Genomic DNA, 12,459 nt, shown 5'->3' with positions numbered 1-12,459 from the left:
GTCCGTAGCTGAGTTTCATGGGCCGCGGCTAAGACTTTCATGGGTCCTGGCTGAGACCACCACCAGACAGTGGCTGAGTTTCATGGGCCGTGGCTGAAAGTTTCATAAAGCATTATACATCATACAGAAAACTCGACTGCGCCGAAGAAACTTCGGCGCATTTTTTACTTTTTTTTTTCTGCTTCGCGTCACAGACGCCGTTACAGGATGTTTTATTTTTATGTAGCCAGTCTGCAACGCAATACCCTGAGTTTATTCTTATTCTTATTTTAGAAACCTTTTTTTCTTTTAGTTTATTAATCCTCTTATTGCTGTATAATTATTTACCAGTTTTTTCCACAGTGGGTAACCAGTGACATTCGCGTCCAGTTCCTTGATTCATTTTGAGGAGTGAAAGTGTTCTCTGCAAGTGGCGTGGACCAGACGCACTTGCACTTTTAAGTGTTTCCAGTTTTGTGGATAAAAGTCGACGTCAGAGGAATTTCATTTATATTAAATACAGAAGGACTCGGTTTCAAAACAGCTATCCAGAGAGACTGGACATTTTGTTCGTTAGTCCTCAAGACCCCGCTGGAAGAATTTAGTCCGGGAAAAAAAAATGGAGAAATGTGGAATGTTAAGAATGAGGCAAGGTAAAGGTGGTTGTCCTGTCCGCCCGAATTGGTCTCTTATTTCCACAAACTGTGAATTGAAAAGTCTTTAGAATTAGAGCAGACAGATAGTCACAGACACACACATAGACACAGACAGACAGCCAGAGTTGGAGCTATGCACACGGTGCAAGGTGCATGCAACGATTACACTGCGTCGGATTCTTAGGGTCCAGCCTCTGCTGCCGAGCTCTGGACTGGCTCTGATGGCCACACACATACACACGCACACACACACATGTACACACTCACAATCACCTAAGCCTAAGTAGCTACGGCGGGCGCGGGGACGTGTGTGTGTGTGTGTGTGTTTGTGTGTTTGTATGTGTGTGTGTTAGGTAGTGGGTAAGGGGGAGTGGTTGGTAGCACCTGTGGTTGTGATGGTAGTGGGGGAAGGAGAGGAGAGGCTGGGGAGGAGGAGGAGGTGGAGGAGGAGGAGGTGGAGGAGGAGGAGGAGGAGGAGGAGGACTGGCGTGGCCGTCAGACTTCGTGTAGTGGTGGAAGGAGGAGGATAGTTTGTGGAAGTCGCCCGGTATCTTCTCTCTCTCTCTTTTCTCTTTCTCTTTCTCTGTGACTCTCCGAACCAGACTCTCTTGAGCCTCTACGCCCGCAGACCTCGAGGCACATCCCGCCCACCGCCCCTGAACAGTGCCCCGACACCATCCTCTCAAGGGGCTGCTGCCCTCCTCCTGCTGCAGGATTTGGTGGGTGTCCTCCGTGTCGAAGCAGCCCAGCACAGACGACGACGACGACGACGACGGCGACGTCCTTTTGGCATCCCCGAGGAATAGAAGTGGATGGTGAGTAAGTTGCTCGCTAAGATACACCTCGTTCTGCTAAGTGTACCTGTCGCTCGGCCTTGTTGGCAAGTGGCTGCGCTCCGAGGAGCTTCGGAGATGACGACGGAGGAGGAGGAGGAGGAGAGAGAGAGAGGACGACTGGTGTCCTCAAAGACCTTTCGTGTGATGCCCCATTGATGGTGTTCCTCTCAGGTCCTTGCTCCTCCCCTTCCTTGACCAGTGTTGTTGTCCAAGATTCACAAATGCTTTAGTAGGAGGAGGCCTTCCTAGACCTAAGTGTTGTTTGGTATTCTTTTATAAACTGAAAACGGGGCCCTTCCTTGAGTCAAGTGTTATCTCGGATTCCTTTATACTGTAGGAGGAGGAGGAGGAGTATGAGAAGGAGGAGGAGGAGGAGGAGGAGGAGCGAGCTTCCTCATAGCGCCCTCCCCAAACCGCTCCCAGCACCCAGCTCCTGAAGTATTTTGTTAAGGGGCGTAAGGTGTTCCGTGGTAGGAATGTGACATTACCCTCGAGTTCTGTAGCGTTTCGTGTCCCCTGACAGGTCCCATCGTTTGTGTGGCTCGTTTTGTTTTATACCTCCATTCAGAATCTTTATAGTTTTACCATGTACATTCACACACCTGTAGGAATAAACAAACGTGTATGTTGTTTGTGTTGATACGCGTGCAATAACTGTGAGTTTGGATCCCGGTGTTAGGTATGTGTGTGTGTGTGTTTGTTTGTACGTGCGTAATGGCTGTGTTTGGTTCCCTATGTCAGTTCCAAGATGACAAGGTAGATTTTATGTCGTAGCAACCTTTTCGATTCGGCCACACCTCCAGCACCTCTTAGCTAGGGACCGAAGCCTCGCACTCTCCATTCATCGTCTTCTTTTGGGTCGCACTTTTAAGTTAACGTATTTTCGAGTCGTGCGAGATTTCATTGTAAAGTAGATTGATAAGAGAGCATAAACCTGTGCAATTTTAGTGACTGACATTGATCATGATCCCTTGAATTCAGAAGATGGGAATGTCAAACGGATTTACCTCTCTCTCTCTCTCTCTCTCTCTCTCTCTCTCTCTCTCTCTCTCTCTCTCTCTCTCTCTCGTTAGATGTATTTATGTAATGGCTAGAATCGATCATGGTCATATGAATTCACAAATTCTTAACATTAAAAAGCTACGGTTCTTGCTCTTTCCCTCTTTGTATCTCACAGGAATTCACAAAAAGTATTAGCATTTCAAGACCAACTCTCTCTCTCTCTCTCTCTCTCTCTCTCTCAAATGTGTTTAAATAGTTGCTAGAATTTATTACGGCCATATGAATTTACAACCGTTCTCGCTCTTTTTCTCTTTATGTCTCACAAGAATTCGGAAAGAGTTTTAACATGTCAACAGCAAATCTCTCTCTCTCTCTCTCTCTCTCTCTCTCTCTCTCTCTCTCTCTCTCTCCGGCAGCAGCAAGAGCAGTTGCTGCCGCTTGTCCGAGCAACTTTCGATTCTCACTCTCACTGAAGCCACCCTTGTCTTGCTCGCATATTTTTACCTGGTGTATATTTTTGTTCGCGCTTCAAGGTTCCTCTCCTCTCTTTCTTTCTTTCTTTCTTCTCGGGCGCTCGTCTCCTTACTTGTTATTTTCCGTGCGTCAGTAATTCCCATTTTCCTTTTATTGACTGCGTACGTGTCGTGTATGCTTGTGGATGTTTATTCTTGTTTGTGCTTTTGATTTGAGGAAGTTTATTGCTAATTCTTTTATGGTCGTCTTTCATCTTCGGCGAGTTAGGGTCAGCTGTGGTTGTCATTGTTGTGTTTTTTGATGCCGAAGCTGTTCTTGTTGTTTTTTCTTTAACAGTCACATTTTGTATTTTATAAGAAAAAATTTATTGTAAAAAATGTCAAATTACATTCATACTTGAAGTATAAATCGAGGGCAGGCTAGTAGGTTGTGTCATTGACGAACAAAAGTGTTGCTGTTTCGGTGGGATAATTAAAAAATAGGTTGACTGAATATATGTCATTTCTTTCCGTAAATAATTTTGTGGTTTATTCCATCACCTTCATCATCATTATTATTATTATTATTATTATTATTATTATTATTATTATTATTATTATTAGTCGTTGTAGTAGTAATAGCAGTAGCGGTATACCTTACTCTTAGTATTGATTTATTTATTATACAACAGCAATAACAAAACCAACAGGCAAAGCCTAATACCACAATTGTCGCGACAACCCAGTTTATATAACAAGCTTAACTGATTACTTACATTTGTCTGTAGCTTATAATGTAGGTCATGGTGAACTTTGTTTACGTTTTAACTTGAGATATTTCACCTTAATAATACTCCTGTACTTCTCATGTACCGTTTTTATATGCAAAACATGGACCGGATATTTTTAATATTTTGCCCTTAGATTTAACCTTGGCATTGACTGTGATATGGTATTTCGGAAGCTGATTTTGATAATATGCATTTGAATTATGTCCAGGCATTTGCTGTCGTATGGTATCTTTCTAGATAACGTTGCTTTTGACCTTGATAATTTGCATTTGAATTATGCCATGTTATTGACTGTTGTATGTTATCTTTTTAGATAACGTTGATAGTGACTTTGATCGCCTGCCTTTGAATTATGCCTTGATATTAACTGTTGTATGTTATCTTTTTAGATAGCATTGATATCGACTTCGATAATTTGCATATGAATTATGCCTTGATATTGACTGTTGTATGTTATCTTTCTAGGTAACATTACTATTGATCTTGATAATTGATAATGTTACTTTTGACCTTGATAATTGCATTCGAATTACGACTTGGTATTGACTGTTTCATGTTATCTTTTTAGGTAATGTTGATATTGACCTTGACAATTTGCATTCGAATAATGCCTAGGCATTGAGCGTTGTATGTTATCTTTTAGATAACATTGATATTGACCTTGATAATTTGCATTTGAATTATGCCATGTTATTAACTGTTGTATGTTATTAATTTTTAGATAACTGAAATTGAAGTGATCATTTGCATTTGATAATTGACATGATAATAACTTGTATTGACCTTGATAATTTGTATTCGATTTATGCCATGCTATTAAAGGTTGTATGCTAATCTTTCTAGATAACTTTGAAATTGACAGTGATAATTTGCATTTGAATTATGCCTTGGTATTGACTGTTGTATGTTATCTTTTTAGATAACTTTGATATTGACCTTGATAATTTGCATTTGAATTATGCCATGTTATTGACTGTTGTATGTTATCTTTTTGATAACTTTGATAGTGACTTTGATCATTTGAATTTGAATTATGCATTGGTAGTGACTGTTGTATGTTATCTTTTGAGATAACATTGATATTGACCTTAACAATTTGCATTTGAATTATGCCTTGGCATTGAGCGTTGTTTGTCTCTTTATAAATAACGTTGATATTGACCTTGATAATTTGCATTTGAATTATGCTTTGGTAGTGACTGTTGTATGTTTCTTTTTAGATAACATTGATATTGACCTTGACAATTTGCATTTGAATTATTCCTTGACATTGAGCGTTGTTTGTCATCTCTCTAAATAACGCTGATATTGACCTTGATAATTTGCATTTGAATTATGCATTGGTAGTGACTGTTGCATGTTATCTTTTTAGATAACATTGATATTGACCTTGATAATTTGCATTTGAATTATTCCTTGGCAATGAGCGTTGTTTGTTATCTTTCTGAATAACGTTGATATTGACCTTGATAATTTGCATTTGAATTGTGCCTTGGTAGTGACTGATGTATCTTTTTAGATAAAGTTTATAGTGACCTTGATAATTTGGATTTGAATTATGCCTTGTTATTGACTGTTGTATGTTATCTTTTTAGATAACGTTGATATTAACTTGATAATGCACTGAATTATACGCTTTGTCATTGACTGTCGTATGTTTCTTTTTAGATAACATTGATATTGATTTGATAATTTGCCTTGAATTATGCAAGTGAATTCATGTTGTATTGATCATTTTAGATATCTTTTAGATAACCTTGACATTGCCTTGACAATTTGCATTTAAATTATGACTTGGCATTGACTGTTGTTTGTTATCTTTTAGACAACAGTGATTGACCTGGTAATTTGCATTTAAATTATGACTTGGCATTGACCGTTGTTTGTTATCTTTCTAGACAACGTTGATATTGACCTTGGTAATTTGAAATTGAAGTATGCCTTGGTATTGACTGTTCCATGTTATTTTTTTAGATTACATTAATATTGACCTTGACAATTTGCAATTGAATTATGCCTTGGTATTGACTGTTGTATGTTATCTTTTTAGATAACACTGATATTGACCTTAACAATTTGAATTTGAATTATGCCTTGGCATTGACTATTGTATGTTATCTTTTTAGATAACATTGATATTGACCTTGACAATTTGAATTTGAGTTATGCCTTGGCATTGCCCGTTGTTTGTTATCTTTCTAGACAACGTTGATATTGACCTTGATAATTTGAAATCGAATTATACCTTGGTATTGACTGTTGTATGTTATCTTTTTAGATAACGTTGATATTGATGTTGATATTTAATTTTTAAGTTTGACATTTATAGTATAACGATATAAGGCAGCGTTGATGCTGATCTTGAAAACCTTGTCTCGAATTTGGCCAACTCATTTGACTGTGATCTATAAAACATGAAACTGATCTTGATATTTTATTTTTGAGTTTAGGCTTGACATTGGAAATGACCTGCTATCTTTGAAGACAGGCATGATACTGACCTTAATATTATTATTTTCTGTAAATTTAGTTGTAATATATACTGAGTTATGTTATCTGGCCTTGATGTCTTGGCACTGAATTTAGCTTTGGTTTGGGCACAGTTTATATTACATTTCAGCTTCGACAGTGATCCTGACCCTATGTTTCATATTAGAATATCGAATAAATATAGAATATTGACCCTGATAGGTGACCTTTTATTGCATCTTTGGCATTATCCCTCACGCTGTATCTTTGATGACATTAAACATTTATTTTACCTTTTATATATTTAGCATTTATTTTGACATTTATCTTCAGTATATACTCTTTGATTTTACCTTCGTAATCATGCGACCTTTGACTTTAAATTGACTGTGTACGGGGGTTCTTCAAATCCCGTCTCAAGTATGTCCTTGAAGTGACAGAGAGAGTTTGATATTTTAAATTCTTAAGATATTGAATTTTGTATGATAAATTTTTCCTATATTTTTCTAGATAGTGACCTTGTAAAAAACTTTTAAAAGCTCTCGTATATTTGTTTTTACCATGACAATGACCTTGGATTTTGATTTCGGACCTTTAAAGTCTTAATGTGTCAGGATTCTTGAAATCATTGACATTTTAAATTAGCTGGGCGAAACCTTCTGCTTTTATGGCGAATATATTCCGTCATGATGGGACCGGACGTTATTTGATGGTGATGGGCCTGACCTTCAGCATTTATGGGTCTGGTATTTGACCTTGATGAACGAGGCTTTTGATGTTAGTGAACTTGCCATTTAATGTTAAATGTGACATTTGATGTTGAATGTGACATGTGACTTCCGTTTATGGACCTGTCATTTGATGTTGATGGTGTCAGCCGCGTGCTGACGGACCTGACATTCGTCCCTGAAGGTCCTGGTATACTACACCTTGATGAACCTGACGTTCGAACTTATCTGACCTTTAATTTTTCCTCGAGTGACTCAAGAATCTGGCGTTTTTCCCTAGTTTCCCTCGGTTCTTGGGCCAGTCTGTTACACATTATTCTGTTCCTTGACCATAGCAAAGTTATCAACAGTAGTTCTGTTGCTTAAATTTCAAGAATAGCGTTGTGTACTTTCTGATGGAATGTACGAATCCTGAGTTCTGTCTGTTATTACGCTGTTCATGTTACTCGTGTTGTACCGTTTTTACAGTTTTGTATTGTTTTGTAACTTTGTGTTCAGTTACATTTTTCTCTAGTACTTTGATTTCGTCTGTTTTGACAATAATTTGAACATAGATTCAGGTCGTTTTTTATAATAGTTCTGTCCTTTTTTTTTATTTAGCTTTCTCACAATTTTTACAATAGATTTTTCAAATGATGCTTCGCTATTTCGCCAATAGTTTGACTGCTTGAATTTTGTATAGAGGAATTATGTTAAATGAAAATATTTCTTGATATTTCATAGACTTGACTTTTTAATAGATGAACCTGACATTTGACATTCACTGACCTGGCAATTGATCTTGGTTGGCACATAATCGATCTTAATGAATTTTTGAATGACCCTTGATGAGCCTGGATTTAACCTTGAATGACGTGACAGTCATTCTTGAAGAACGTGATAGTTAACCTTGACAGATCGACCTGCGGCCTTGTAAATGATGGTTATAGATAGTAAGGGAGCACGGTTATCTTATTAGTTATTTTACATTTTTTTCAGTAATATTCACTGATGGCGTTTACTTTATTGAAAGGTGTGAATATAATGGGAATTGTTCAGAGGGTAGGATAAAGAATAACAAGTAAAAAATGCGCCGAAGTTTCTTCGACGCAGCAGAGTTTTCTGTACAGTGTATAATCAAGACCACTGAAAATAGATCAATCTTTCGGTGGTCTCGGAATAATGCTGCATGAGCCGGGCCCATGAGACTTTAATCACGAGCCGGTGGTGGCCTGTCCTATATAGTTGCCAGAAGGCTAAATTTAACTTTAAATACATTAAAAACTACTGAGGCTAGAGGGCTGCAATTTGATATGTTTGATGAGAGGAGGGTGGATGATCAACATACCAATTTGCAGCCCTCTAGCCTCAGTGGGTTTTAAGATCTGAAGGCGGACGGACAGACAAAGCGGGCACAATAGTTTTCTTTTACAGAAAACTAAGAATCTTAAAGCACCATGAGAATTTTTTCTAGTATTGCTGGATAATGCACATAATATCCATGTAAAAAATTTAAATGAAGCAGTCAGTATTGTCTTGTACATTTGGATTAAATGATTCTCTCTCTCTCTCTCTCTCTCTCTCTCTCTCTCTCTCTCTCTCTCTGAGGAGCCAAACGGTCCTAACTCTTGTCTTATAATTATGCTTATTCATTTACCTTTAAATTCACGTGGATAATCACCGTTTATTTTTCTTTTCCTTCGCCAAACGTAGTATCGGTTTTATCTTGAAGGCTGTCAAATTAGTTGACTATCGCCTTTTATTATGCTTTTAATTCTGGGCGATAAATACCTCTTAATGCTTTTATTAGCCAGTTATTTCAGTCCGTGTTTAGCTGGTAATTTTTTAACTGTCCCGCTGTTTATCTGCCGTTCGTGAAATGTACGAAGGTATTCTGCCTTGTTTAATTCCTTCTTTTCGAATAATTTATTTATCATCTTATTTTTCCTGTTAAAGAAAGAGAGAGAGAGAGAGAGAGAGAGAGAGAGAGGGGAATTTATAGATATTACATTCGATTTTGCAACAGAATAATTTGTCTCAGAGAGAAAGAGAGAAACTTATAGGAATTATATCTGATTTTACAACAAAAGAATGTCTCCTGAGAGAGAGAGAGAGAGAGAGAGAGAGAGAGAGAGAGAGAGAGAGAGAGAGAGAGAGAGACTTAAAAGGAGAGTTCCAAGGCTGATCAGCGTATTGTCAACATTTTTCCACTTTTATTGAGGTAGATAGATAGATAGATCGATAGATAAATTAATTAACTAATTAACTAATTAATCGTTGGTCCGTATAAATGTGTGTATTTTCTAATAATTATAATGAATTCTTTTTCAAGACATAAAGTCTGTATTTCCACGAGTTTGCTGATCAGAAATAACATTTAACAGAAACTTCAATTTATTCTTTAATTTACCGTAAATCCAAGTAAAAAGAAAAATTAGGCCGTTATGCAGCCCAAAATATGTTTTTGTAAATACCAGCAAAAGTTAAAATAAAAAAAAAGTACTCTTACATCTGCAGTACTTCTCCCTCTTATGTTAAGCGAAGCCTGGGGCCAGCTACTTCAAACCTCCCCGCAAATTGTCCCTAGCGATGGGGATAATGGGGCCAAAATGCCGCTTGTGCCATTTACTTTAGGGGGATATTCGTGTTCCCTGATTTCCCCGCACTCAGCCGTAATTGGTGGAGATTACTGTAGTCTCTCTCTCTCTCTCTCTCTCTTCCTTGGAATCTGTTTCTCTCACTTCTTGGAGCTAGTCTCTCTCTCTCTCTCTCATTTCTTGGAGCCTCTATCTTTCTCTCACTTCCTGGAATCTCTCTCTCTCTCTCTCTCTCTCTCTCTTCTCTCTCTCTCTCTCTCTCTCTCTCTCTCTCTCTCTGATTTCTTGTTTGCCTTCATTTTGAGGTTGAGAGACAAGATCAATTGATGCAGTGATTGAATATCTATCAGAGAAATAATACGGTAATTGTGTTAAGGAGGTAACTGGAGTTTCTCTCTCTCTCTCTCTCTCTCTCTCTCTCTCTCTCTCTCTCTCTCTCTCTCTCTCCTCTCTCTCTGCAATTCAAGCCTGTTTACATCTTGAGGCTGAGATGCAAGGTGGTTAGTTTGTCACGGAAAATAATTCTGATACGAATCATTTTGATAATAATAATAACAGGAGTAATTACAACCAATAACTGTCATTGAACAGAGAGATTTTTCAAGAGCTCTGCAGGAGCATGAATTACTCTCATTTTCCTGCGTTAAGCATTGCTTCTGTCTTGCACACTAACACGACAGTTCAGGAAAAATGGGCAAACTAAGAAAGATGAGACGCCCTCAGGACAGTGTTGCAAGAGTACTTGTGTTTGTGGGTTTTGCTGCTACATTTATATGTTGCCAATATATGAGGCAAAGCACACACATTTTTAGTTAGGATGTTAATATGTGTGTATTTTTAGATTAGAATTCAGGACAATGTTGCAAAAGTACTTGTGTGTGTGCGTGCGCTTTTGCTTGTACGTTTACAAGTTGCCAATCTTTGGGCCAAAGCAAACACATTTATAGTCAGATTTTTAATTTTTATCTGTAGATTAGAATAATGTAATCGTTCGTTGTTGATGTTATTTTATATTTGTATCAATGGTAAAGAATTTATTCTTTAGTGATGTAAATTATTTTTTAGCTTTTGTATATTTATTTTGCGCATATTAATGAGTTCATATTCGCCTGTTATTTTCTAGTCTTATTTCCTCTGAGATTACAGAATCGTAATTCTGACCTTTCAAGGAAAAATCATGTTTACGGCGATGGAATTCTTTTTCAAAAACGAGGTTTTGCATTTTTTCCATTGGCGATTGAATTGATGTAAACTTCTACAGAGGTAGTCGAATTTTTGCTTTTGCGTAAAATCTGTTTGCGGTCATGTATAGTTAGTAGGATGTTGAAAATAAGCACAATAACGTAAATGTAAATATTAACATTGTGGTGGACTTTTTTCACCATTGACTTGTGTGATGATTTTTTTTATAGAAGTAGATCGCTGCTATGGAGGCAGATATAGTGTGCAGTACATAAATATGTACATACTGATCTTAATTTCATTGAATATTATTTGTGTATGTGTGGGAGAGAGAGAGAGAGAGAGAGAGAGAGAGAGAGAGAGAGAGAGAGAGAGAGAGAGAAATATCTTCAACATTAGTGGCCGCTGTGGTACAGCCGAGAGAGATAGGTTTTTAGTATCAGTAGCAGGTGTAGAGAGAGAGAGAGAGAGAGAGAGAGAGAGAGAGAGAGAGAGAGAGAGAGAGAGAGAGAGAGAGAAAGCAATCACTCATGGAGCGAACTTCCATTTCCCGTAGTAAATCGTTAGGTTAATCTCAGATATTATCAACATGAAGACAGAGTATCTATCTGTTCTTTGCTGTAGCTTTGTACGTGCTTCTATTATTGCCTTTTTTTTTTTAAATTCTACAGCAGCTTCGGCATCTTGTATTAGTAAGTGATAATAACATTTTATCTTCTGACAGCGAATCGTTATGTAGTCGCGGAAGAGTTTTTTGTATTTGGAGATTTCAATGAGTTGGTCGGTAATGAGCTGTCTGGGTATGTCTCTGTCTGTATGTATGTATGTCAAGGATTTTTTTAATACCATATCGCCAGTTTCTATCAACAGCTTGAAATTTTTTTTTTTGCTAATTTGAATGTGTGTGTTTGTGTTTTGTGTGAGTGTACTAGAGAGAGAGAGAGAGAGAGAGAGAGAGGGAGAGGGGGATTATTGCGCCCTTGTCATTCTTCCAGAGGGCCATTTGTCATAAAGCGATCTCTTGGATTACTGACATTAAAGCATCACTCTTAGGTCTGCCGTTGTGAGTCTTCGCAAGAGGACTGACGTTTGGATGGAGTTTCGTCTTCTTAATTTTCATGCATAACGCACGATTATATTTCTACATATTTGTAATCTAAACAATATACTCGCTCGCGCACACTTACACACACACACACACACACTCATACTGTACATACATATCAATAGTACATATATGTATGTGTATATATGTATATTATATATAAATATATATATAATTTATATTATATATATATATATGTATATAATATGTATATTATATATAAATATATATGTATGTATGTATATATTATGCATCATTGTATGGAATTTGAAAAGCATCTTCTGATGGGTGTTTTAATTAAGAGGAAGCTTTTGACCGAATGCACAGACCCATATTATGGAATATGTTACGTCTATATGGCATCTCTGATATGTAAAGGTAATTGAAGTTATCCATTTCCGAAGCAGATGCAAAGTCAAACAGTCGGGTGCTACAGGGGAATGTTATTTCAACTTTATTTGCCTTTCTTGTAGATTTCAAGGAAAAAGTGGCCGGAGTTGGGAAAGATGGTTTAGACAGGAGTAACGATAGACCTTTGACAGACTTAGAGTAAGATGTGCATAGCTTTCTTAATAGGAATGGAATATAGAGTTTAGGCCAAAGGCCAAGCACTGGGACCTAAGAGGTCATTCAGCGCTGGAAAGGAAATTGAAAGTAGGCAGGTTTGAAAGTTGTAACAGAAG

The 12,459-nt window shown here is 37.5% G+C and overlaps 1 protein-coding gene across 5 annotated transcripts in view; it reads left to right on the top strand.

Annotated features, from left to right (window-relative positions):
• LOC136828045 (uncharacterized) overlaps positions 1-12,459 on the top strand; it is a 423,623-nt gene that overhangs the window by 39,680 nt on the left and 371,484 nt on the right. The window contains exon 1 of one of the 5 annotated variants that reach the window (XM_067085734.1): positions 1,130-1,450. The exons of 2 other annotated variants lie outside the window; for them this stretch is intronic. The gene's annotated coding sequence lies outside the window, so the exon portion shown is untranslated. Of the gene's footprint in view, positions 1-1,129; positions 1,451-12,459 lie in introns of those variants that run through there. 2 more of the 5 variants (XM_067085732.1, XM_067085733.1) reach the window with 2 other exon arrangements.

This window comes from Macrobrachium rosenbergii, chromosome 42, assembly GCF_040412425.1.
Source record: "Macrobrachium rosenbergii isolate ZJJX-2024 chromosome 42, ASM4041242v1, whole genome shotgun sequence".
Lineage (NCBI taxonomy): Eukaryota > Metazoa > Arthropoda > Malacostraca > Decapoda > Palaemonidae > Macrobrachium > Macrobrachium rosenbergii.
This window is presented reverse-complemented; position numbering and strand designations above follow the sequence as displayed.